This window comes from Macadamia integrifolia, unplaced genomic scaffold (assembly GCF_013358625.1).
Source record: "Macadamia integrifolia cultivar HAES 741 unplaced genomic scaffold, SCU_Mint_v3 scaffold1409, whole genome shotgun sequence".
In the NCBI taxonomy this organism is placed as follows: Eukaryota; Viridiplantae; Streptophyta; class Magnoliopsida; order Proteales; family Proteaceae; genus Macadamia; species Macadamia integrifolia.
This window is the reverse complement of record NW_024868192.1, coordinates 97,897-121,892: the sequence shown is the minus strand read 5'-3', so window position 1 is coordinate 121,892 and position 23,996 is coordinate 97,897. Positions and strand designations below refer to the sequence as shown.

Genomic DNA, 23,996 nt, shown 5'->3' with positions numbered 1-23,996 from the left:
GAAGAAGGGGGCCTTCTCATGGACAACCGCTGCCCAGGTAGCCTTTCGGGAATTACAATGGGCTATGACCACCGCCCCAGTGTTATCCTTACCAAATTTCTCCTTGCCCTTCATAGTAGAAGCGGACGCCTCAGGGGTAGGCATTGGGGCCATACTGTCACAGCAAGGACATCCAGTGGCTTATTTTAGCAAAAAGCTCTCTCCCAAAATGCAGGTCGCCTCCACTTACGTACGAGAAATGTATGCCATTACCCAGTCCATTTTTCGTTGGCGACAGTACCTTCTTGGGTGGAAATTTCCCATTATGACTGATCAAAAAAGTTTAAAAGGTCTCACCAACCAAACTATCCAAACGCCAGAACAACAACATTGGCTCTCTCGGCTTCTTGGGTTTGTGTTTGAGATCGTGTACCGCCCGGGCAAAGACAATTCCGCAGCCGATGCCTTGTCTCACGTCGCTGCAGAATCAACAATATTGTTTTCCTTCTCTGGACCCATTTTGGATTTCCTAGAAAAGCTACGAGATGAGGTGGCTACCAATGTTGAGCTCCAAGCTATTTGCATGGGATTAGCTTCGGACCCGGACCGATACAAGGGCTACTATATGCACAATGATTTGTTATATTATCAACAGAGGTTAGTGTTGGCATCTAACTCTCCATTAAGGGAGAAATTCCTTTATGAATTTCACTCATCTCCAGTAGGTGGGCATGCGGGCTTTTTGCGCACTTATAATAGGGTCACATCCAATCTATATTGGAAAGGGATGAGAACGTACATCAAACAATTTGTGGCGTCGTGCGCTATCTGTCAACAGACCAAATACCTTACCACCTCTCTGGCAGGTCTTCTACAACCCCTCCTAATTCCCAGTAAGGTGTGGGAAGACGTCTCAATGGATTTCATTACTGGGTTGCCCAGCTCGAAGGGGAAAACAGCGATTTTGGTCGTAGTCGATAGACTAACCAAGTACGCACATTTTTGTGCCCTTGCAAGCCATTTCACTAGTTACAAGGTCGTAAAGACATTTGCCTCAGAAATTATTAGACTCCACGGCCTTCCTCGATCCATAGTGAGTGACCGCGACCCACTCTTTATCAGCAAATTTTGGTATGATCTCTTCCAACTTCAAGGAATGACCCTCTCCATGAGCAGCGCCTACCACCCCCAGTCGGATGACCAAACCGAAGTCTTAAACCGATGTCTTGAGATGTACTTAAGAAGTTTCGTGTTTGATGAACCCACCCGGTGGGCAAATTACTTGCATTGGGTAGAGTATTGGTACAATACCGCTCACCATACAGCAGCGGGAATGAGTCCGTTTCAAGCGTTATATGGACGATCACCTCCAACTCTGTCCAGATACATCCCAGAGACACCCCCAATCGCAGCAGTGGACCAGGAGTTACAGAGCAGAGACGAGGTACTCCAAAACCTGAAGCTAAACCTCTCCCGTGCCCAAGCTCGCATGAAAACACAGGCCGATAAATCTCGCATGGAAAGAGAGTTCGAACCAGGAGATCGGGTCTACGTGAAACTCCAACCATATCGCCAACATTCGGTTGCTCAACGCAACCACCCGAAACTGGGTAGACGTTTCTTCGGGCCATTCCCAGTTCTTAAACGAATTGGCAAGGTCGCCTATAAACTGGAGCTCCCGGCAGCATCTCGCCTTCACCCAATCTTCCACGTATCATTATTAAAAAAATATATTGGGGATCACTCAGCTCAAATCACTACTTGGCCTCTACACACTACTGAAGAGGACGCAACTCCAGTACCCACAGCTATACTGGACTCACGATCTATATTAAGACAAGGTCACATAGTGAACCAAGTCCTAATACAATGGAGTGACCTCCCCCTTAAAGAGTCATCCTTGGAAGACACGAAGGCACTGCAGCAAAAGTTTCCATACCTGAACCTTGAGGACAAGGTTCATCAAGAAGGGGTGGGTGATGATACGATTCAAATGGAGAAGGAGCCATTCGACGCGTCAGCTGGGGACGTGGCACCATCAACTCGGGCAACAACAAAAGCACGACGCTCTCAACAACAAAGGAGACACCCAACGGTCCTGAAGAATTACGTATAGGGGACCACAGCATGTGATTTCTGCAATTCTATTGAAACGAGATCCCATTTTGATACGGCTGTAACAACCATTTGGCTATATATAAACAGTAGGGTATCGGGTGTAGGGGGCATGCATAATACAGCTCTTCTTCGTTCTCTCTTCTCTTGGAGGTGGCTAACCTCGAATTAGCCTTTGCATTTTTATTGGTGCCTATCGCCGCCGGCAACGTGTTCACTGAACTATCAAGATGCATCTAGATCAACAAGCAGGCAATGATGATGACATACCAGCAGTTGATCCACCACTAGAGCCTATGGATGGAGATGACCAGTGTATGGGGCTAGATATTGAATTAGATGAGAAGGATGAGTTTGAGGAGCAGCTTCCACATATGGACATCAGGGTAGCATATGGTTCTGTGCCCTTGGAGGAGATTACTCAGACTGGTCAAGTGCCTATGGATACTACTCAGGACACTACCTCCCTGCCTCGAGGTGCGCTGCCAGAGTGTGCACCAACACATTCCTTCCCATTCCTGTACCTTTCCAGCTCCACCCTCTTTCTGTAGTATTAGTTCATTTCAGCCTTCTTCTTCCATGGGGGAACCATTGATGAGAGAGGCTATGGACTATACCCAAATTAGCATGCTATAACACCCTAAAATTTGAAGCAGTTGAGCCCAAGGGTATAACCCAGCTAACATTAGGAAGAGGGCTGCTCTGTTGTGAAACCATGATGTACAGAAGCAAGCAAGAAGTGGGTTGACCCACAGGCCTAGGGAAGGAGTAAAGTGGTCAGAAGAGCGGTGGGACCAGTCCCACATTAATTAGACTTGTAAGCCTAAGAAGAAGGATAACTGATAGATCATAGATGGGAGATCCGACAGGCCACTTAGGTACAAACCGGCTAGCCGATTTGGGTGGCAGAATGCAGGAAATTAGGTTTTTCCTCTGTGGGCCCCATCCTTTACAGCATGACTCTGCACTGTTGTACCATGTGTGAAGGTCTATCATAGGATTGTAATCCATTATTCACTTTAGTGGCAATGGAGTCTACATTAAGTTAGTAAATGTTAAAGTGGTAAATTAATTGGGTTAATTTAAGGGTTCTTAGGGTCTGTTTTGGATGAGTATTTAAGTATTGGAAGCATCTGCTGTTCATTCATTATACTATTCACTACACTATAACCATTCGGTGGAAATAGAGAAGGAAAGAACAAGAAGAAAGAAGGAGATGAAGGAAGAAGAAGAGGAAGGGTTGCTGCCCTACTACTGTCTAGTTGTTGCCAGGCTGTATAGAGCCCAGATGTTGTTGTTGCCCTTGTCTACTTGCTAGAGAAATTGGAGGACTGCCAATGACCTTACCACAACTGGGGAGATTCTAGTGAGCTGCACAATTGACCAAAAGTGGTAATCTACCCTGAACTACCCAACGAATTCAGTAGAGGTAGAATTTGGCTAGTAGGGTAGGAATAGCATAGGGTTGAATTGGCAATGGGGAATTGGCTGTGGGAACTCATTTCAGCTCCCCACAGCAAAAGCCCCAATTTTGAGACCTAAATTGGGACCCAATTGGTTGTAGGGTTGTCCCAAAAACCCTAGGTCATAGGGCTTTTACCAACTGGATAAATTGATAGTAATTGGAGGTGGGGTTAAGTCTCACATAACCTTGATTTTGTCTAAGAAGGAGCAGAGGTCATAGCTGGGTCACCCAGATTGGAAATTTGGGAAATTAGAACCCAATCGGCCTTGTGCCCATTATTGGAAACCCAACTTGGAACTATTAGGAGTTCCATACATTTTAATATACCTAAATAAATATGTAGGAGTGAAAACTTTGGTAAGACAGGTCTCTGTCTGCTCAGTGGATAGGAATCCCAGTTGATTCCCAAGAACCTTACTGGGCACAATTCACTTGCATTAAGGTTTAGGTGAAATGGATTGCAATTGGTCAATTTGATCCCCTACCCACACCCAACATGTTTATAAGATTTTGTAGGAAAGATTTGGAAGCCCCAGACTAGAGAAGTCTGCCCGTCAGAATTTTTCCTAAGAGAAGGCAAAAAATTTCTATCAATAGCAACTGTCCTGCCAGGCAGAACAGGCCAGCTGGTTTGGCCCAAGTAGTACAGGTATTACTGTAAGACCCTAATTTCATAACCCCCAGTCCTAAAGATGGAATTTTATGAAGAAGGGTATTTGGTGGAAAGAAATGATAAATTACTGGAGTAGGTGAGAGAAAATGAATTTGAAATTTAAATGAAGGTTTTGAAGGGGCTTGGGAGTGCCCATACAGATAAAAAGGGTCTCACATAAGGTGGGTAAACTTTGGGTAGAAAATGGACAACAACAGGTTGGAGAAGGTTCTGGCCAACAGGCCTGCCTGTCGTGGGGACAGAATGCCCAGAATTTACAATTTTCCTCTGTGGGCCCCACCGATTGAAAGGGGTTTTTCACCCACTTTTTACCATGAGTAGGGAAGTGTTTGGAAGTACTTGTGTAAGTGGGATTATATCAAAATTTATTTTCTATTTTAAGTAATTAAATTTTAAATGATTAGGAGGAAAAATGGGATCTTTATGAAAACTACCCAACCAAACACACCCTAACCCATTAGCCTATAAAAGGAGAAGAAAGAGTGTTACTTCCTCTTTGCTCATAACTATGAACAGAAAACAAAATGGGAGGGGAGGAGAAGGAGAGGAAAATGAGAAACAAGAAAGGAAAAGAAGGAGAAAGAAGAAGAAGAAGAGAGAAAGGAGTTGTGCAGCAGCCTTCATGCTACTGTACACTACTTCGGCTGCTACTGTTCAGCCATGGATGCAGCTGAATGAGAGTGCATGCAAGTGTTATGTACTCTCCACTTCAAGAAGGTGCTGCCTTAGTCTTGTTCGGCTGAAGAATTGGAGAAAAGGATGGCTGATTGAGCTGCATGCAACTGCAACAAGAGAGTACAAAAGGTAAGAAATCTGAGCTCTAACTTGTAAATTTCAGCTAGGGTAACAATTGATTGGTATAGGGACATGGTAAATATGAAATCTAAGGGGGGGAAATTGTTGTGGAAGTTAGAATAGCTCTCCACAGTTGGATTTCCTAGATTTGGACCCAATCAAAACCCGATTTGGCTTAGGATTTGTTCTAAGAAACCCAAATCCATGGGGTTTTTCCAAATTAAGTAAGTTAAGATGAAATTGCAAGCGAGAAACACTCATGCAAGGTGTTAAATTCACCTGGGATAGAAAATACCTCAACTGTTCTTCTCTGAGAAGCAAAATCGAGATTCAAGTAAGGAATTTGAAGTTGATATGAAGCATGGAAATTTAAATTGAGTAGGAAAAAGAGTTTTATTGATGTAATTAAGTAGTATAAACCTGTTTTAAGAAGTATAATTACTAAAATAAATCTGTCATCAAAATAGGTCTGCAGAACTGCAGAAAAACCTATTCTTCCAGTCCAACCGGCTGGAGAGTTCCAGGCCTGACAGGCCTACCTGTAAGAGCCTGACAGACTGGAATTTTTCAGTTCTTTGGTTTGTTATTGATCAAACCTTACCAAAAGTGTTCCAAATTAATTTAAATATTAAGAACAAGTTATAACCATGAATTTTGACTTGGTCAAAGAGAAGGAAAGGGTAGCAAAGAAGAGAGAGAAAAAATAGGAGGAAAATGACCAATTTACCTCTATTACACCAATGCAAGTAATTTGGGTGGGTAAAAACCATCTAAGCATATCCAAGCAGTTGGATAGAAGTTGGGAACTTTTAGGATCAGCCCAATAACCCAAAGATGAGCAAATGGTTGTATGGGTTAGATGGACACACACTTAACTGAATAGGGAGAATTCAGTTATGGTCGAACCTGAACACAGACTCTAGTAAGTTTAGGGAGAATTATTTTACGAATAATTCCATTAATAATTAACGCATATGTGCGTGTACTTTGTTGATTAGGAATGTTATGATCACATTCGTTGAGGATCCGAGAAGCTAGGACATTGATGATGGATTTCAGGGGTCTTCTATGTTTTGATGTGTTTTGGGTGCTTTGCTGTATTTATTATAATTTGTTGTGCTTGCTTATAGTTCCATATTTTTTTGCCGAATTTACTGTGGTAATGCATATGTGTTGGATGAAAGTGTATGAAAATCTGATGTTGAAGCATGTGCTATTGGGATTTATGAATGTATGGTTTGATTTGTTGAGTGATGTTAGGTGTAATATTGACAGTCTATGGTAAGGTGTGGCCGAGGTGTGTTTCCGGTACCATGGGCTCAGAGGTTAGTCTTACTACTAGAACCACATGTGTGTGTATTTGGGGAAGTAGATGTAATATTAACGGTCTGTGGCACGGTGTGGCTGAGGTGAGTTTCAAGTACCATGGGCTCAGAGGTCAGTCTTACAAATATAGTCTCAAATACATATTGGATGACTCTTGCATATAGTTTGCATATGGTTAGGCACACAACCCCAGTGCTATAACCCCTTGCTAATAGGGGGTCAAGTATTGGCTAATTCCACTCGGTGGTTTGTCGTGTAGGACTACGACGCCCGGATACAACATACTATATTCTGAGAGGGCACAACATGGTATGGTGTAGCATATGCATGGCTATCGAACACATGGGGGACCAAGGCTCTGACTGGGACCATGGTGTCGGGGTTACTATTTAGGGATTAGCCGGGGGATCGAGGCTCTGAGCATGACTAGCTGGCTCATGTCTGCAACGAGCTTGTATTCCTAAAGGCCCAACGTACAAGGTAGGAAATGACACCTACGTTGCCTATAGCACTTAACCCATAGGATGAGACTTAGTAATTAGAATGGGAATTAGATTGATAAATGAACCGTACTGCATTATGAGTTGATTGTTATGAATTGGAAATGTGGTGTGATAAATGAGTTGATGATATGTAATTTGAGATGCTATAAGTTAGATGGGATGGTGATATAGATATATGATGCAATATGTTGAGATTATTTATGATTATGATTCTTGTATGCTTATCTGATTGTAGACATGAAATGAAATGCTTAGTTTAAGTCTTATTATAATTTCTGCATGCTTGTGTGCTTGTATGGCCCCACCCCTCGCTGCGCATACCCATGCTGACCCCCTAATCCTCAATCCTCCATAGGTTTTGAAGTTGAAGCAAAGAAGATTAGGAGATTGGTTGTAGATGAAGTCATGGACAGGGAGTGATTATAGACAAGGACTTTGATACTTTGTGTTTTATATTGTAAATTAAGTGTAAGTGGTATTATGAATTTTGTTGTAACCTGTGGACGTACTAAATGGGCCTGAAATATTATAAAGTTATCATTGTAGCTGATCACCACATGTATATCATGACCTTTATGGAATTTTACATATACTCTGATTTTACAGTTGAGTTAGTTCTGGGTTTGGTTATTACCTGCATTCGGATCCTGGATGTTGGTTGGCTGACTGGATTGGTAATTCCAGTGCCTCATTCCTATGCCATATGGAGGGCAGGGTGTGATATGTTATAGGTGGTGTCACACCCCAATTTTAGGAGACCCAACTTACCATTAGGAATACCAGTGATGTGAATAAGACGCATACCCATCTTACAAACCTATTAGGATCTCTGATAGCAGTACCTTAACATTAACAATCTCACAATACAAACCAACCAATAGCAGCGGAATCAGAGTATAATAGTGGAATCATAATTAAAATGAGGAACATCTAGTGATATCATATATATACATAACCAAGTTATTCCATTATAGTTATCCATGACTTATAAATAATAAGTCCAAAAATATACCATTCACAATTCTATATCAAAATAACAAAAAAAAAGCCAAGCATCTCATGGTGCTACATATGCACAGAAGTCGTAAGCATAATCCTGGTCTTGCTCTCCTGCTTCTGGTATCCACCAGTTGCTCACTCTGTACTCGGGTCCGGAGGATAGGGATTCACAAGCCATAGGCATGACAGTACCTACATCATCATCTAAAAGGGGGCATATACATGGAGTTTGCTTCCAACTTGCTCAGTGAGGAGTGGGGTTCATGCACAATCAAGCACAAACATTCATATATATAATATTTCATGATGACATGAATACAAAAATTAAACACATAGTCCATGATGCAAATGATACAGTCTATTTGATTATTAATAACCTAACAATACAACTAAGTCTAGTAAATGCTACTATGGCACATTAGGCTATATCCATGGTCTCAGAACCGCCATCAACTGCACAGGGATACAAACCCTAGTTGTGATTAGAAGTCTGCCGAGCCCGAGATGAGACCATCGATCACCTAGCAAACCCCTGATGACCCCCTCCTAACAGTCACGGCACCGACATCACCATCGGCCACGCCAGACAAATTCCTACCTCCGGTAACAATCACATCATACCGAGGGTGTGGCATTCTAGGAAGGTTCATCGAACATACCACCATTGGGTTATCCAACACCTTACCCCCTGTTGGCAAGGGGACATAGCATTGGAGAGGTCACCTAACCACAATATCCTACATGCCTTTCATAATGATACAATTAGTATGGACCACGCAACACCAGTATCATCATCGGCCACGAGAAGCGCGTCCATTCCAAGTATAGTCCCGAGGTACACAATACTGGGAGCACATCGGCCATAAGGTGTAACCCACAACTATATACCTATCTAGCATGTAAAGTGTGGACTACGCAATAGAGTGTGGACTATGCAACACCAGGATTTCCATCGGCCACAAAGTGTATCCATTTCCAAATGCAGTCTCAGAGTACACGATACTGGGAACACATCGGCCACAAAGTGTAATCCGTGACTACAACTAATTCTAATGCACACAATCAATGCATGAATTCAAAAAACATACGACAATCACAGTAACAGTACCACCTCGGCCACACCAAATTCCGCCTCACAACATACATCTCATACCCTTTCCATCAAAATATAACATGTTATAGAACATCATCGTCATTTAAGCAATTTAAATATCATATGAAAAATCCTACACATGTGAGCAGTTCTATAATAATTAAACAATCTCAAAATAAAAGTCAACCATCCCTCACCTTGTTTAAGTTCTAATGAATCGGGTTCCAAGTATAGCCACCGAGTGTTCAATTCAACTTTGGCCTCGAGGTACGTGTGCATCTCTATCCTAAACACAAAAATAATCGGATGTTAATGGGTGTCAGAAACACCGGAGGGGGACCCACAAGGTCTATCCCTAAGGGTACAAGCACTTAGAGGGTCATTTTAGTAATCAAATAAAATTGAAATTTTTAATGAATGACACAATACTAAAAGTAAGAAAGGTTTTTAATTAAAATAACATTAAAATGTAAATTTTAGAGGGACCATTAATAGTAAACTGAGGAAGTAAATTTGGTACAAATTAAAGCCTAATTGTTGGAATATACTCTTTTAGATAATTCTTCTTACAAGCGAGACATCGATCGAGATCCTGATCATAATAGAGGCACAGGTGGGTGGAACTTTGTCATATCGTTGACTTTTTACCGCATTTCATATCTTGATATGCTTGTGTTTTTATCAATGTGACGATATTTTTTTATATGCATCTCATAATCATTTACAGTAGCTCATGTTTTAGCATCTATGTTTTATGCATTTATAAGTATAATGACATCGCCTCATGATTTTCTTTAAGGAATGAAATATATGAATTTATAAAATATTAAGAATGATGAAATGGCCTTAAAAGAATGACAATACTCTTATTGAATGATAAAGAATGAAGGGAAATTGAAGGTCCATCTATATCCACTCCATCAAAGGGCTCGGAATTCCCATCAAAGGGCTTGGGAAGGACAAAATGAACTGAAAGGGAAAGCAATGAAAGAAAAAAAATGAACAGTAGAACCCTATATGACTACCACCCTTTTCAATAGGAGTTTTAAGTACTAAATGAGGACATGTCCACCCCATCAAAGGGCTCAGGGTTCCCATCAAAGGGCTTGGGATAGGCAGTCATGTTGATCAGCGGTGTATCTTCACTATCATGATGCATTGGGTAGTTCATATGATAATTGACTTTTCTTAGGATTTTAAGAGTATAAATGACTTTGTCGTGATTTGTAATGATCATGTGAAATTATTTATGAACGATTCATAAAGATATTTTCTATCCGTATTTATATATTTTAGAATGGAAGTATGTCTATATTTTATGTATTTCATGACTACACCAATATTATGTTCACATCACTATGCATGTTTTTGTTTTCTAGTATGACATGGTTTCCCTAATGGGAGTTAACAAGTTCACCCACCATTTTTCCCTATAGATCAGTAAGCACATGTTGGTGGAGCATAGATAGATGTGAAGAGAAGACGAGTTCTATTTTATTTTAGTAGTTGCGTTAAAAAGAATTATAATAGACTTATTGAGGTTTTATTTGTAGCCACCAAACGTATGATGGTCAATTGATGGATTATGGGCTTTAGTTTAATTTCCTATTTATGAACACTTTCTGTTGTGTTCGTTTGGTCATTTGATTGTCGCCTGTAAGGGTAGTACCTATGCCCTATCTCGGGTTTGGGTCATTGCAGATGGTATCAGAGCAATGCTTTTACAACTTGTGAACCTAATGTTTAGTGGCTTATGGAAAAAAAAAAAGGGGGAGCAATGCATAAGTCACTGTAAAGATAAATGCATAAACAATTAACACTATACGAATCTTCCAAGGCTAGTTGAACTGAACTTAATATAATAAAAAAAATTTCATAATATACTAACACCCTTATGGGACCAAAGAAGTGACATAAGATTTCTCAATAGAGTAAATGCCTAAGTTATGAACACTGCTAAATTTGAATAAGTAATTGGGACACATTTTTTCCCTTTCCTTTCGTTGTGAAGGTATTGATGGCCCTAAGGAGGAGAGGAGGATACGCTCAACCCTAATCTGGCCTAGGGGATATTCCAAATCCATCAGCACCAGCTGGGGGTCCCCCAATTCCACCTCAACAGCTGTGATACCCTACTTTCTAAATCCGGTCTAATTTTTCGGTTGGTTAGGTTTGGTCTTGCAGGACCTGAACCAGAGCAAGCCGCAATGGGTATTTTATGGAGGATGGTGGCAAGGGTGACTGTGAGCTTGCGTTAGCCAAATGAGCTAGAGTCAGTGCCTAGTGAAGTCCGTATACCCAAGTCATGCTCTTATACGAACCACGAGGCCATGTACACATAATAAAGGTATGTACCCTCATTTTATACCAAGTACGTGTGTTGATCATTACCAAGAGTAAAATACATGTCTAGGCCAAGCCCCATTGAATGTTTCAATGTCTCGGCTAAGTTTTGGCCAACTGGTGGGTGGTCATAGGTGGGTCGGACCCACCAGTGCGACCTACCACTCTGGTCATTAGATATTTTGACCCCACTATAAATAGCATTTATTACCTTTCTTTCACCTCATTTAGTATTTTACACTGTGGGTGAGAAAAGTAAAGAAGAGAGAGAAAAAGAAGAAAGAGGAGAGAGGAAGGGAGAAGGAAATGGGAAGGGAGATGATCACAGTGCACCACCGGGGTCAGACCTCTTGAATCCGACATCGGATTAACGATCCTTATCTCGAGAACTACGATTTGAGGTGAGTAAAGTCCATATTCCTTCCCTAAGTGAAACCCTTCGATTTGGATAGCAATCCTTTGGATCTTGTTATGATCTCTTGAGAAAGTGAATCTAAGGTTTAATAAAGGTTCTATGTGTTGTTTATAAAGGATTTAGAGAAGACTTGCAAGATTTGTGAAGCATTTGTTGATCTCTTGAGCTAAGAGAATATTTGGGATTTTGAGATGATTCTCAAGCAAAGAGGTAAGATCCACGCTTAAGACTTTGGGTCGAGCTTAAATCTAGGTCGGAATCATGATTTAGAGCCTTAGATTTATGAAAAATATGGTCGAATCGACCCATGGTGGTTTTGGCAAGGTGGGATGAAGAATGGAAGAGAACATCAAAAATGTTGGTTCTAACTGGTTGGTGCCTAGAAGTGGTCAGACCCACTAATCCAACACCCACTAGTCTGAGTAGAGCTGCTAGCTCGGCAAGCGAGCAAGATTGGTGGGTGACCTGGCCCGTCGCTCTTAGCCCGTCGGTCCAAGTAGAGCTACTGGCTCGACAGGCAAGCAAGATCAGTGCGTGACCTGGCCCACCAGTCTTTGCCCATCGATCCAGGCAGTGTCCTTAGATCGACAAGCCAGCAAGGACTGGTGGATGCCTTGCCCGCCGGTCGACCACCAATCTGCGATTTTCAATTCGGCCCAAATTTATTGGGCAACCTTCTCTAGTGATTTTAAACATGTTAGGATCATCATACCTCATTGGTTATGACCCTAATGTGAAGCATACTAAACCCAACTCTTTTATTATAGGTTGTTCTAAGAAATCGTGTCAATGTATGCTGGATCTTTCTCGTACCAAGGGTGATCTTTGTACATGATTAGGTAAGTGGGAAGAGAACATTGCATCATGTCATTTTGGTTGTAGACTAACCATGTCATTATATTATTATTGTGTAGATTAGTCATCCATAAGTGCCATTGCATGCATTGACGTGTGTATAATGAAATTCATTTATGATTTGACATGTTGATATCTTTATTGTTAAATGCCAAATATTACTTGTGATATGAGATGGATGATTTCAAATTATTGAATATGATGCCTTACTACACTAGATGCCGTAGACGACTTGGACACGAATACATTGGTGGCCCGTGGTGTGGGACATGGAGGCACTATTCAGTTGAACTATCTCACATAGGAGCATGCAGTTAGAAATTATCTCTGTGCTACAACCCTTCCCAGCAGTGGTTTAGTTGTTGGGTATATCACTAGGGGGGAAGCCTGAGGTTATGTACCAACGGTGGTGGTTAAAAGTATGCCCAGTTGATCATTAGGACTGTCGATAACTTTGGTGATATAACAAGAAGGCCAATCGTACTGCTTTTAATTTAATGCATGGCATGACCTATTTTACTTTAATGTCGCTGAGAAACAACAATTTACTTTAATGTCGCTAAGGAATAGTAATTTACTTTTTCGATACCCATGGCTGGCCTTCTCTGTCAACCCTATGGGCGTATCGCTGGATGGGGCTCACGGCTCGTACCCAGAGTATACGCGTACTATGGTTGTGAGTAGCACATGACCTATGACTTAGAATTGTTATCCAGGTGGACTAAGATAATAAAATGAACTACATGCATATAGGTTCATTTGTATTGTGCATACTTGTGTGGTCTTTCTTTTCACTTACTGGGCTAGTGAGCTCATTCCATGTGCATACCATTTTTAGATGATCTTGCAGGTCATCCGGCTGAGGAGCTAGAGCCGAGACGCACCGTGGAGTTTTCAATCGAGGACTGGTGGGTCCCTGAAGATCTTGGGCATGGGGCCGAGTGCCCTTGTGATAGTTGTGTTACAGGTCAGCAACACTGATACCATACAGGGATTCTTTTTGGTTATTCTTAATAGGTTACTCCTTTTGTATTCTGGATATTTAAATTATAATTATTGTGTATATATTATGCCTACGGGCCCACATGTATATGTATTATGTATTATAATTTGGGTACTAAGAGGATTAAGGTATTTACAGGTATGTATATGTAAGACTTTTGCTGAAATACAGGGTTTACTTGACTTAGTGTGTGTGTATCTTGTGTTGTGGTTATTGTATCAAATGATCCTGGTAGGTTTTGGGTTAATAGGTGTTAACTCAGTCACCAGTCTGATTCTGTATGGAATGGGTTGTCACAGTCAGTGGTATCAGAGCGTGATGCTCTACCCACACACAGCATACAAGTTAGATCTCATTGAGTCTTATAATAGGACCTTGGGGTTGGGTAAACACAAAAGCTTTAAAGAAATAAAATATGTAAGAAGATGAAAATTCTAAATACTTGCATTCCATGGGTCTATTCCATAAACCATTAACTTAATTTTAATGAAAATTTTGGTAGCATAACGGCTCCATATTGAAATTCTAAAATTTACACAAGCCACCTGATAAACAACATACATAAAGATAATCACAAAAAGGGAGGGTGACACACACTGTCACCGCTCCACAACAAGATAATTAAACAAGTAAAATAACCCAAAAGTCATAAACATCCAAAAAATACCATCAAGTTCCCAACCATAGAAATGTATCAAAATGTACAGCCACAAGGTATCAAAATCACCATAATGAAGGATAGTAAAGAAGGAAGTAAAGGAAGATGCTATAACTCTGTCAATCATTATTGTCAACCACGATGAAGGTTTCCCCGCCTGTGGGCAGTGAGGTGCACTCAAAGTGGCGATCGTAAACGTCAAACCTGTCATTGGTTATGGCGACTTCTTTCTTCACACGGAGGAAGTCAGCAGTAATTCCATTGAAACCCTATCTAGGTCCTCGGTGAAATACTTGAAACTGGCCTCTAGTCTTCCTAGTCGGTGTTGTACCACCAAATCTTGGTCGACCCTCTCCTTTACGCACTCAAAAATCCTGTCTTGCCCTTCCTTTAGGGCACCAATACTATCTATCAACTTCTAAAAATCAAAAGCCCCACCTACAAGTGGTGGAGCTCTAAAATGTGGATCAGCTGCCCTAGACTCTAAGGGCTCCTCCTCGAGGATATCCTCCTCGTTAATCTCCTCCTCATCTGGATGAGGGAAATAATCCTCATCCTCCTCACTCACGTACTCTCCCTCTATGTCCACCGGCCCATGCTCATCTGCCTCCTATGGTTCCCCCATTGGCACTGGCAACCCCATCTTCTTCAAATTTTCTTTAGGAAACTTATCCCCTGGGTATTTCCCTTCCTCACCTGAAAAATCCACCTAGAAATACTCAAAAACTTGGTAAGCGACCTACCATAAGGAAAGCCAAAGTCATTGGGGTGAGTGGTGTGGTATTTCATCATCTTCATCATAACATAGAGGAGGCAAAGGCAGGAAGCACCCCTTTCCAGGGCCACAGAGATGCAGTATGCAAGGTAAACTGTCATAAAGCTTACTTGGTTCCTGTGACCTTCTCTAGGAAGGAGATTGAACAGGGCCAAGTGTGCGAAAACTCAAGCGGCTATTATAGGCAGTCTTAGACAATAAACACTCCTTATGTCCACATATGGTCTCAAAGATGACCTCTTGCATCTTCACGCTCAAACTCAGACCCACAGCCTTAATCCTTGGAGGGTTATAAAAATAGGCGCCTTCAGCTGATATACCCAAGATGGCTGCCCACAAATCCACTGTCAGAACAATATCTACTCCCTTCACCAGACTGGTGAGAGAGTACTACCCATCCCTAAAGGAACCCTCCAGGTTACAATAAAAGTATTGGATGAGGTTCTCGTACTATGGACTATCGAGGTAGAGCATGGGTTCCCAACCCAAGGCCGTGAATCTCTCCAACATCTCATAATCCACAAATTCCTCAGTCACTACTATCTTTTCCATCATAACTAGCCTTGTAGAGAAGGTAGACCAAGCAATGGCTGCCTCAGTACTATAGAACAAACTCTCGTCGTAGTTCGTAGGATCAAAAGAAGGGTTCCTTATGGGCCGAGCCCATGATGAAGAACCAGGGGTGGCATTCCTCCCCCGGGAGGTAGTAGTCTTCCTCCTTTTGGAGGAGGAGGCAGTCTCCTTGCCTTTCCTGGACTACATTCTAACAACACAAAAGGAGATGTGTAAGTGGCATGAACAGGGAATATAAAAAGAATGTGATAAGCAATGTTTTAAAAAGGGGAGGTGAGATGAACCCTATGAACAATGATATGAATGAGAGGACCTCTAAATGCATGGATAGATACCAAAATGCAATGAAATTAATGGAATGAACTTGGAAGGAAATGAAAATTTGTGATTAAGACATGGATGAATGTGAAAATTTGCATAATACCCAAATGCAATTGAATGGGAAACAAGGAGCATGATGATGATAAATGGTTACAACTGAAACAAAGAAAAAGGGATGGAAATCCCTAAACATTTGATGGAAGATAATGGAGTCGTACATGAGAAAAGTGAGATAATCATGAAGGGAAATTTCTATCCCTAAAATGAAATTATTCAAACTATTTCACATTCCATTGCTAGAGGATGGACATAGTGGCATTACTCATAAGAGAAAAATAAAGAAATGAAGAAAAACCCCAAATTCCGAGGATTTTTAACCATAAAGGGAGGTAAATGTGTATCAAAAAGAAGAAAAAACCACACACACACGAATGAAAATGACTGCTCTAAAAATGGATGTGCGCAATGAGAGTGAAAAATAACATTTGAATCATCAATTTGAGACAACAAAAAGAAAAATGAGAAGGGAAACCCTAAAACAGAGAAATTAGGGCAAGGAATTGAGATTTCTATCAATAAATCGGTCAATCAAGGCCAAAAAATCATAGAAAGCATAAATGGATCATCACATTGTCAAGAAAACAAATATTCCATGGAAGAAATGAAGTATATGATGAGATTATGAGTTTCTATAACAAAAGAGTATCGAAAAAAATATCATTTCAAAGAGAAAATGGAGAGAAGGAACCTACTTGAGTACTTGAGATGATGAAGAAGGGTTGGAATGCTGATTTGCTGAGTGAGAATTGTGAGTTGAATCTTCGGATAGGACCCCCAAATCATCCTAGTCAAGTTTGGAAAGAAGAAGAAGAGAAAGTGGGAAATAATGGTTTTAAAAATCCCTTTTAAATCGGTCTCGGACGAGACCGATGGGCCCTTGCCCATCCTTGCTCGTCGGTCTTGCCCATCGGTTTGGGTTTTAAGGCCCAAAGTGGCCTGGGTCCAAGCCTTTCATGTCCCATGCCTAGTGGGCCCCCATTTAACACCAATAGGGGTGTTTTCACCGCATAGTTAACCATTGTTGCGAGACCAAACTATGCATTGATAATTAATGTGGGTAGGTTTGGATATGTGGTGTGGTGTATCAATGTATCATGTGATATGAAATGCATTGATTGTGAATATATATACAAATGTTGTGGCACTCAATCAATGCTTACATTTTGGAATAATCCAGGTACAGAACACCATGGTACACACCAGATCCGATGGTCGTGCCTGTGGAACCTCTCGTGGTCGACCACCCATTTCCCATGGTCCGCAAACCGTGGGGTAATCCTCACATCCACCACCACAAGTGGATCATGATCCAGAACATGTTATGGGTAACTGACCCATGAATGAAATCCCAGCTCCCCCACATGTCATCACTCCTGGTGATGTGCCGACACTCATACAACAATTGCAATGGGCTTTTCAATAGCAGTTGCATCAGTAGTAACAAACTTTCATAGCTACTATGCAACAATATTTGAACCTTACTCTAGAGGGTCAGCCTCCTAGAGGGGTTACTCCTCAGGACCCTCCAGTGGGGTCAGGAGTTGGAGTACAACTTGGAGGAACACCGCTTGAGATTACACCTCAAGATCAACCAGGAGGTACCCCTCCGGTTCCACCATATGGCACTCTGCCATTTATGATGCCTCCACCCTATCCATACTATCCACCTTATCATCCACCAGCCACTACTACGGCAAGGGTGGTGAAATCTTTTAAGAAGTACATGCCACCCATCTTCACCAAGGTGGGTAATGACCCGTTGGAACCGAATCGGTGGATCCAAGAGTTGGAGAAAGTGTTTAATATAGTAGAGTGCACAGAGGCACAGAAGCTTATCTATGCGGGGTTGCAACTTACAAATGAAGCTGATTCTTGGTGGAAAGCTTCCAAGCCTATATTGATGGCAACTCACCCTGAGCCTACTTGGGAACAATTTAAAGGTCTGTTCTTGTCAAATTACTATCCAAAGAGCTTCAGAGACCGCAAGGAAGCGGAGTTTATGGCACTAACTCAAGGAAGCAAAACTGTTCTGGAGTATCAACAATAGTTTGAAAGCTTATTTTATTTTTCTCCTCGCCATATGACGACGGCTGAGAAAAAATCTTAGAAATTTTTGAAGGGGCTGAAGACATCCATTGGTACAATGCTGGAGGTATTGGACTTAACTGAATATGCACAAATTGTATAAAAAGCCAAGACAATGGAAGACAAGCAGAAGGGAGAGCCATCCCTTACACTAGGAGTATGGAAGAGGGAAAACCCATATGCTGATTCTGGTGGCCTGAGTAAGAGCTTTCGTGAATCATACTCCTATGGTTCCACCTATAGATAGCCCTACAGGCCTTCGGGTTTTTCTTCCCAACCTACTAGTGGGCCGAGTACTACATCATTCCGCCCAAACACTAGTGTGGTGGTGCCTATGGCTCTGAGACCCCCTCGTCCTCCGATTGCACTAGGATCAGTACAGAGAGATCCTGCTCTAGTTCAGACATTTCCAAGCCAATGCTATAATTGTCATTCCTACAGGCACTTTGCCAAGGATTGTCGGAATCCAGCAGTGGCATCACCTATTTGGCCCCCTATGCATAGACCTGCATTGATTCAGGGAAACCAGCCTCAGGGAAGGATGTATGCCCTAATAGCTGAAGAAGCTAAAGCTAGTACTAAAGTAGTAGCAGGTACTTAATTAAAAAAATTTGTGATTAAAATTTGTGTAACCTATTATTCTTATATGCAATGCAATGCAATGCTAGGTGTTTTATCTGTATCAGGTATACATGTGTATGTCTTATTCGATTCTGGAGCTTCACATTCATTTATGTCTAAGAGATTTGCTAAGAAGCTTAATGTGCCACCTGAGACCTTAGAATGCAAGTTAGTGGTTAGCACACCAATAGTCAAGGTGGAACATTTGAAAGAAGTGTGTGGGCCGTGTTTAGTTGAAATTAATGGAAAGAAACTAGGTGCCCAGCTTATCGAATTCAACATACAGAATTTTGCTCTGATTCTGGGCATGGATTGGTTGTCGGCTCATCGAGCAAATGTGATGTGTGTCGAGAAACAAGTTAAAGTGTTAGATGATAAAGGGGAAGAGCTTGTATATCAAGCTAAAGGGTCAAGGCAACCTAGAAAGACTATCATCTCTGCGTTGCAGGCGGTGAAATTATTAGAAGATGGATGTCAGGGCTACCGTGCATCGGTACTGAATGTGGATGCAAAGGTTACTCTATTAGAGGAATTAGAAGTGGTCAAGGAATTCCCTGATATTTTTCCAGATGATCTAACCCAACTACCGCCTGACAGGGAGCTGGAGTTTGCCATTAACTTAATTCCTGGAGCTACCCCAGTGTCTAAAGCTCTGTATAGAATGGCACTGGACGAATTAAAAGAGCAAGAGGCACAGTTGCAAGATTTGTTGAAAAAGGGGTTTATATGCCTAAGTGTCTCACCTTGGGTGCACCAGTTTTATTTGTCAAGAAGAAGAATTGTAGTCTGCATATGTGCATCGATTACCGGAATTGAACAAGTTAACCATTAAGAACCGGTATCCACTGCCACGCATTGATGACCTATTTGACCAACTGCAAGGTGCTAAGATGTTTTCAAAGATTGATCTCAGATCAGGATACTATCAGCTCAAGATAAAGAGCAATGATATACCAAAGACAGCTTTTAGAACTCGATATGGTCATTATGAATTCCTAGTACCGTCATTCGGGTTAACTAATGCACTAGCTGATTTCATGGATTTAATGAATCGGGTACTTCATGATGTCCTTGATAAGTGGGTCATTGCTTTCATTGATGACATCTTGATTTACTCGAAGTCAGAAGATGAACATGCAAAACACCTGAGAATGGTACTACAGAGATTATGAGAATAGCAATTGTATGCCAAATTCAGCAAGTGCGAATTTTGGCTCAAGCAAGTAGGATTCCTAAGACACGTGGTGCCTGAGAATGGGATTGAAGTGGACCCAGACAAGGTAAAAGTTGTAATAGAGTGGGAAGCACCCAAAAATGTAACAGAGATTAGAAGCTTCTTGGGCTTAACAGGCTACTACCGGCGCTTTATTGAAAATTTTTCCCGAATTTTAGCACCTATGACTAAGTTGACCAGGAAAGGTGTAAAGCTTGAATGGTCAGAAGAGTGTGAAAATAGTTTCCAACAGTTGCAGAAGAGGTTAGTGTCAACTCCTATATTGACCATTCCAAATGGTACAGGTGGGATGACAGTCTACACGGATGCATCCAAGATAGGGTTGGGTTGTATTCTCATGCAACACGGCAAGGTGGTAGCATATGCATCCAAGCAACTCAAAGAGTATGAGAAGAACTACCCCACTCATGATTTAGAATTGGCAGTTGTCATCTTTTCCTTGAAGATCTAACATCATTACTTGTATGAGGAGAAGTGTGAAATATACAGTGATCACAAAAGCCTTAAGTACTTCTTCACCCAACAAGATTTAAATATGAGGCAGAGAAGATGGCTTGAACTCATGAAGGACTACAATTGTGATATTCAGTATCACCCGGGTAAGGCTGATGTGGTGGCTGACGCTCTAAGTTGGAAGGCTCAGACTGTATCGCTTTTGTACTTAGCTGTCAGTCCACAATTGATACAAGAGGCAATGATGGATAAAATCCTTCTATATGAAGGAGCAACATTGGAGCTTGAGCATCATCCAGATGATGTTAAGCTATTGACTATAACCTTGTCAGCCTTACAGGTACATCCATCCATCAAACAAGAGGTGATAGTGAAACAATCATTGAATCCTGAGCTGCAGAGAATCATGTTGTAGATTCGAGAGCAAACAATGAATGACCCTGACTTCACAATAGCCAATGATGGGGCATTACTATTTTTGGATAGGTTATGTGTGCTTGATGACATAGAGATACAGGATAAGACTACGAAGGAAGCACACAGTTCCTAGAAGTACAAAGATGTATAAAAATCTTAAACAAAGCTATTGGTGGCCAGCAATGAACACCACTATTGCCTTGTATGTAGCAAAATGTCTTGTGTGTTAGAAGGTCAAGGGAGAAAGGAATCAACCATATGGCACTCTTCAACCACTCCTTGTATCGGAGTGGAAATGTGACAGGATCACCATGGATTTTGTCATAGAACTACCCGTACACCCAAGGGAATGGATGCAATTTGGGTGGTAGTTGACAGGCTTACCAAGACTGCTCATTTTATCCCAATTAAGACAAATTACTCCATGGATAAGTTAGCCCAACTTTATATGGATAACATAGTCCATTTACATGGATTACCAGTAAGCATCATGTCAGACAGAGACCCGAGATTCACATCAAGATTCTGGAAGAGTCTCCAGCAAGCTATGGTGACACAAGTGAATCTGAGTACTGCTTTCCATCCACAGATCGATGGGCAATCAGAACGTGCCATACAGATGCTGGAAGACATGCTTAGGGCCTATGCAATGGAATGAGCAGCAGTTGGGAAGTATACATACCTCTTATGGAGTTTGCTTGTAATAATAGCTATCAAGTCACAATCAGGATGGTTTCATATAAGGCATTATATGGCAGAATGTGTAAAGCGCCCCTATATTGGGATGAAGTAGGTGAGCGATGGATACTTGGTCCAGAGATAATACAGATGACGTGTGACAAGGTCGACATCATTCGGGAAAGAATTAGAGTAGCCCAATCACGCCAAAAGAGCTATGTAGATAACCGCAAGAAAGATATTGAATTTCAAGAGGGGGAAAAGGTATTCCTCAAAATCTCTCCTACCAAAGAGATGCATCGATTCCACAAGAGAGGCAAACTAAGTCCGAGGTATATTGGCCCATTTGAAATCTTGACTCGAGTTGGCTCCGTAGCTTATATATTGGCTCTTCTACCTTCTCTCAGTAATGTTCATAATATATTCCACGTTTCTATGCTGAAGCAGTACATCCATGATCCATCACATGTGCTGCCCGTGGAACCTGAATATTTAGAAGCTAATATAATCTATGAAGAGTAGCCCACTGAAATATTAGACCGAAAAATAAAGACTCTTCGTAATCGCTCCATTGCCTTTGTGAAGGTTCAATGGGCCAATCGTTCGCTTGAGAAAGCATCTTGGGAAAAAGAAGATGACATTCAAGCCAAGTATCCTCATCTTTTCGGACAACAAGGAACTACAATTTTGATGATGAAATTTTTAAAAAGGGGGGTTAAATGTGATACCCTACTTTCTAAACTTGGTCTAATTTTCCAGTTGGTTCGGTTTGGTCTTGCAGGACCTGAACGCGAGTGAGCCGCGACGAGTACTTTATGGAGCATGGTGGCAATGGTAAATCTGAGCTCGATTTGGCCAAATGAGTTGGAGTCAGTGCCTAATGAAGTCTGCGTACCCAAGTCGTGTACTTGTATGTATCACGAGGCCATGTACGTATAATAAAGGTACATATTTTATACCAAGTACCCGTGTTGATCGATTACCAAGAGTAAAATACGTATAGGGGCCGAGCCCCATTGAAAGTTCCAATGTCTCGGCTAAGTTTTGGCCGACTTGTGGGTGGTCATAGGTGGGTCGGACCCACTAGTGTGACCTACCACTCTGGTCATTAGATATTTTGACCCCACTATAAATAGCATTTATTACCATTCTTTCACCTCATTTAGTGTTTTAAACGGTGGGTGAGAAAAGTAAAGAAGAGAGAAAAATAAGAAAGAGGAGAGAGGAAGGAAGAAGGAAATGGGAAGGGAGATGATTGTTGTGCATCGCCAGGGTCAGACCTCTTAAATCTGACATCAGACTAACTATCCTCATCTCGAGAGATACGATTTGATGTGAGTAAAGTCCATATTCCTTAAACCCTTATGAAACCCTAAGTGAAACCTTTCGATTTAGGTAGTAATTCTTTGAATCTTGTTATGCTCTCTTGAGAATGTGAATTTAAGGTTTAATAAAGGTTCTATATACTATTTATGAAGGATTTAGAGGAAGACTTGCAAGATTTGTGAAGTATTTGTTGATCTCTTAAGCTAAAGAGAAGATTTGGGGTTTTGAGGTGATTCTTGAGCAAAGAGGTAAGATCAATGCTTAAGACTTTGGGTTGACCTTAGGTCTACATTGGAATCATGATTTGGAGCCTTAGATTTGTGAAAAATACCGTCGAATTGACCCGTGGTGTTTTCTCCAAGGTGGGATGAAGAATGGAAGAGAACATCAAAAATCCTGATTCTGACTAGCAGAGCTACTGGCTCGACAGGCGAGCAAGACCGATGGGTGACCTGGCTCGTCGCTCTTGGCCTGTCGGTCCAGGGAGATCTGTTGGCTCGAGAGGCAAGTAAGACTAGTGGGCAACCTGGCCTGCCACTCTTGGCCCACCAGTCCAGGCAGTGTCCCTGGATTGACAGGCGAGCAAGGACTAGTGGGTGCCTTGCCCACCAGTCGACCCACCAATCCGACTTCTCGATTTTTGATTGGGTCCAAATTTGTTGCGCAACCTTCTCTAGTGATTTTAAACATGTTAGGATCATCATACCTCATTGGTTATGACCCTAATGTGAAGCATACTAAACCCAACTCTTTTATGATAGGTTGTTCAAAGAACTCGTGTCATTACAGGCCAGATCTTTCTAGTACCATGGGTGATCTTTGTACACAATTAGGTAAGTGGGAAGAGGACATTGTATCATGTCATTTTGGTTGTAGACTAGCCATGTCATCATATTACTATTGTGTAGATTAGTCATCCACGAGTGCCATTACATGCATTGACGTGTGTATTATGAAATTCATTTATGAATTGACATGCTGATATATTTATTGTTAAATTCCAAATATTGCTTGTGATATGAGATGGATGACTTTAAATTATTGAATATGATGCCTTGCTAGACTAGATGTTGTAGTCGGCTTGGACATAAATGTATTGGTGGCCCATGGTATGGGATGCGGTGGCACTATACAGTCGTACTTTCTCACATAGGAGCATGCAGTTAGAAATGACATATCCCTATGCTATAACCCTTCCCAGTAGGGGTTTAGGTGTTGGGTATATCACTAG

General features: G+C 41.5%; 1 long non-coding RNA gene across 1 annotated transcript; it reads left to right on the top strand.

Annotated features, from left to right (window-relative positions):
• Window positions 1-4,757: 4,757 nt before the first annotated feature.
• On the top strand, window positions 4,758-7,457 carry LOC122063654. Its single transcript, XR_006135424.1, has 2 exons — window positions 4,758-5,036; window positions 7,212-7,457. It is a non-coding gene; the product is annotated as an uncharacterized LOC122063654 (long non-coding RNA).
• Window positions 7,458-23,996: the final 16,539 nt, after the last annotated feature.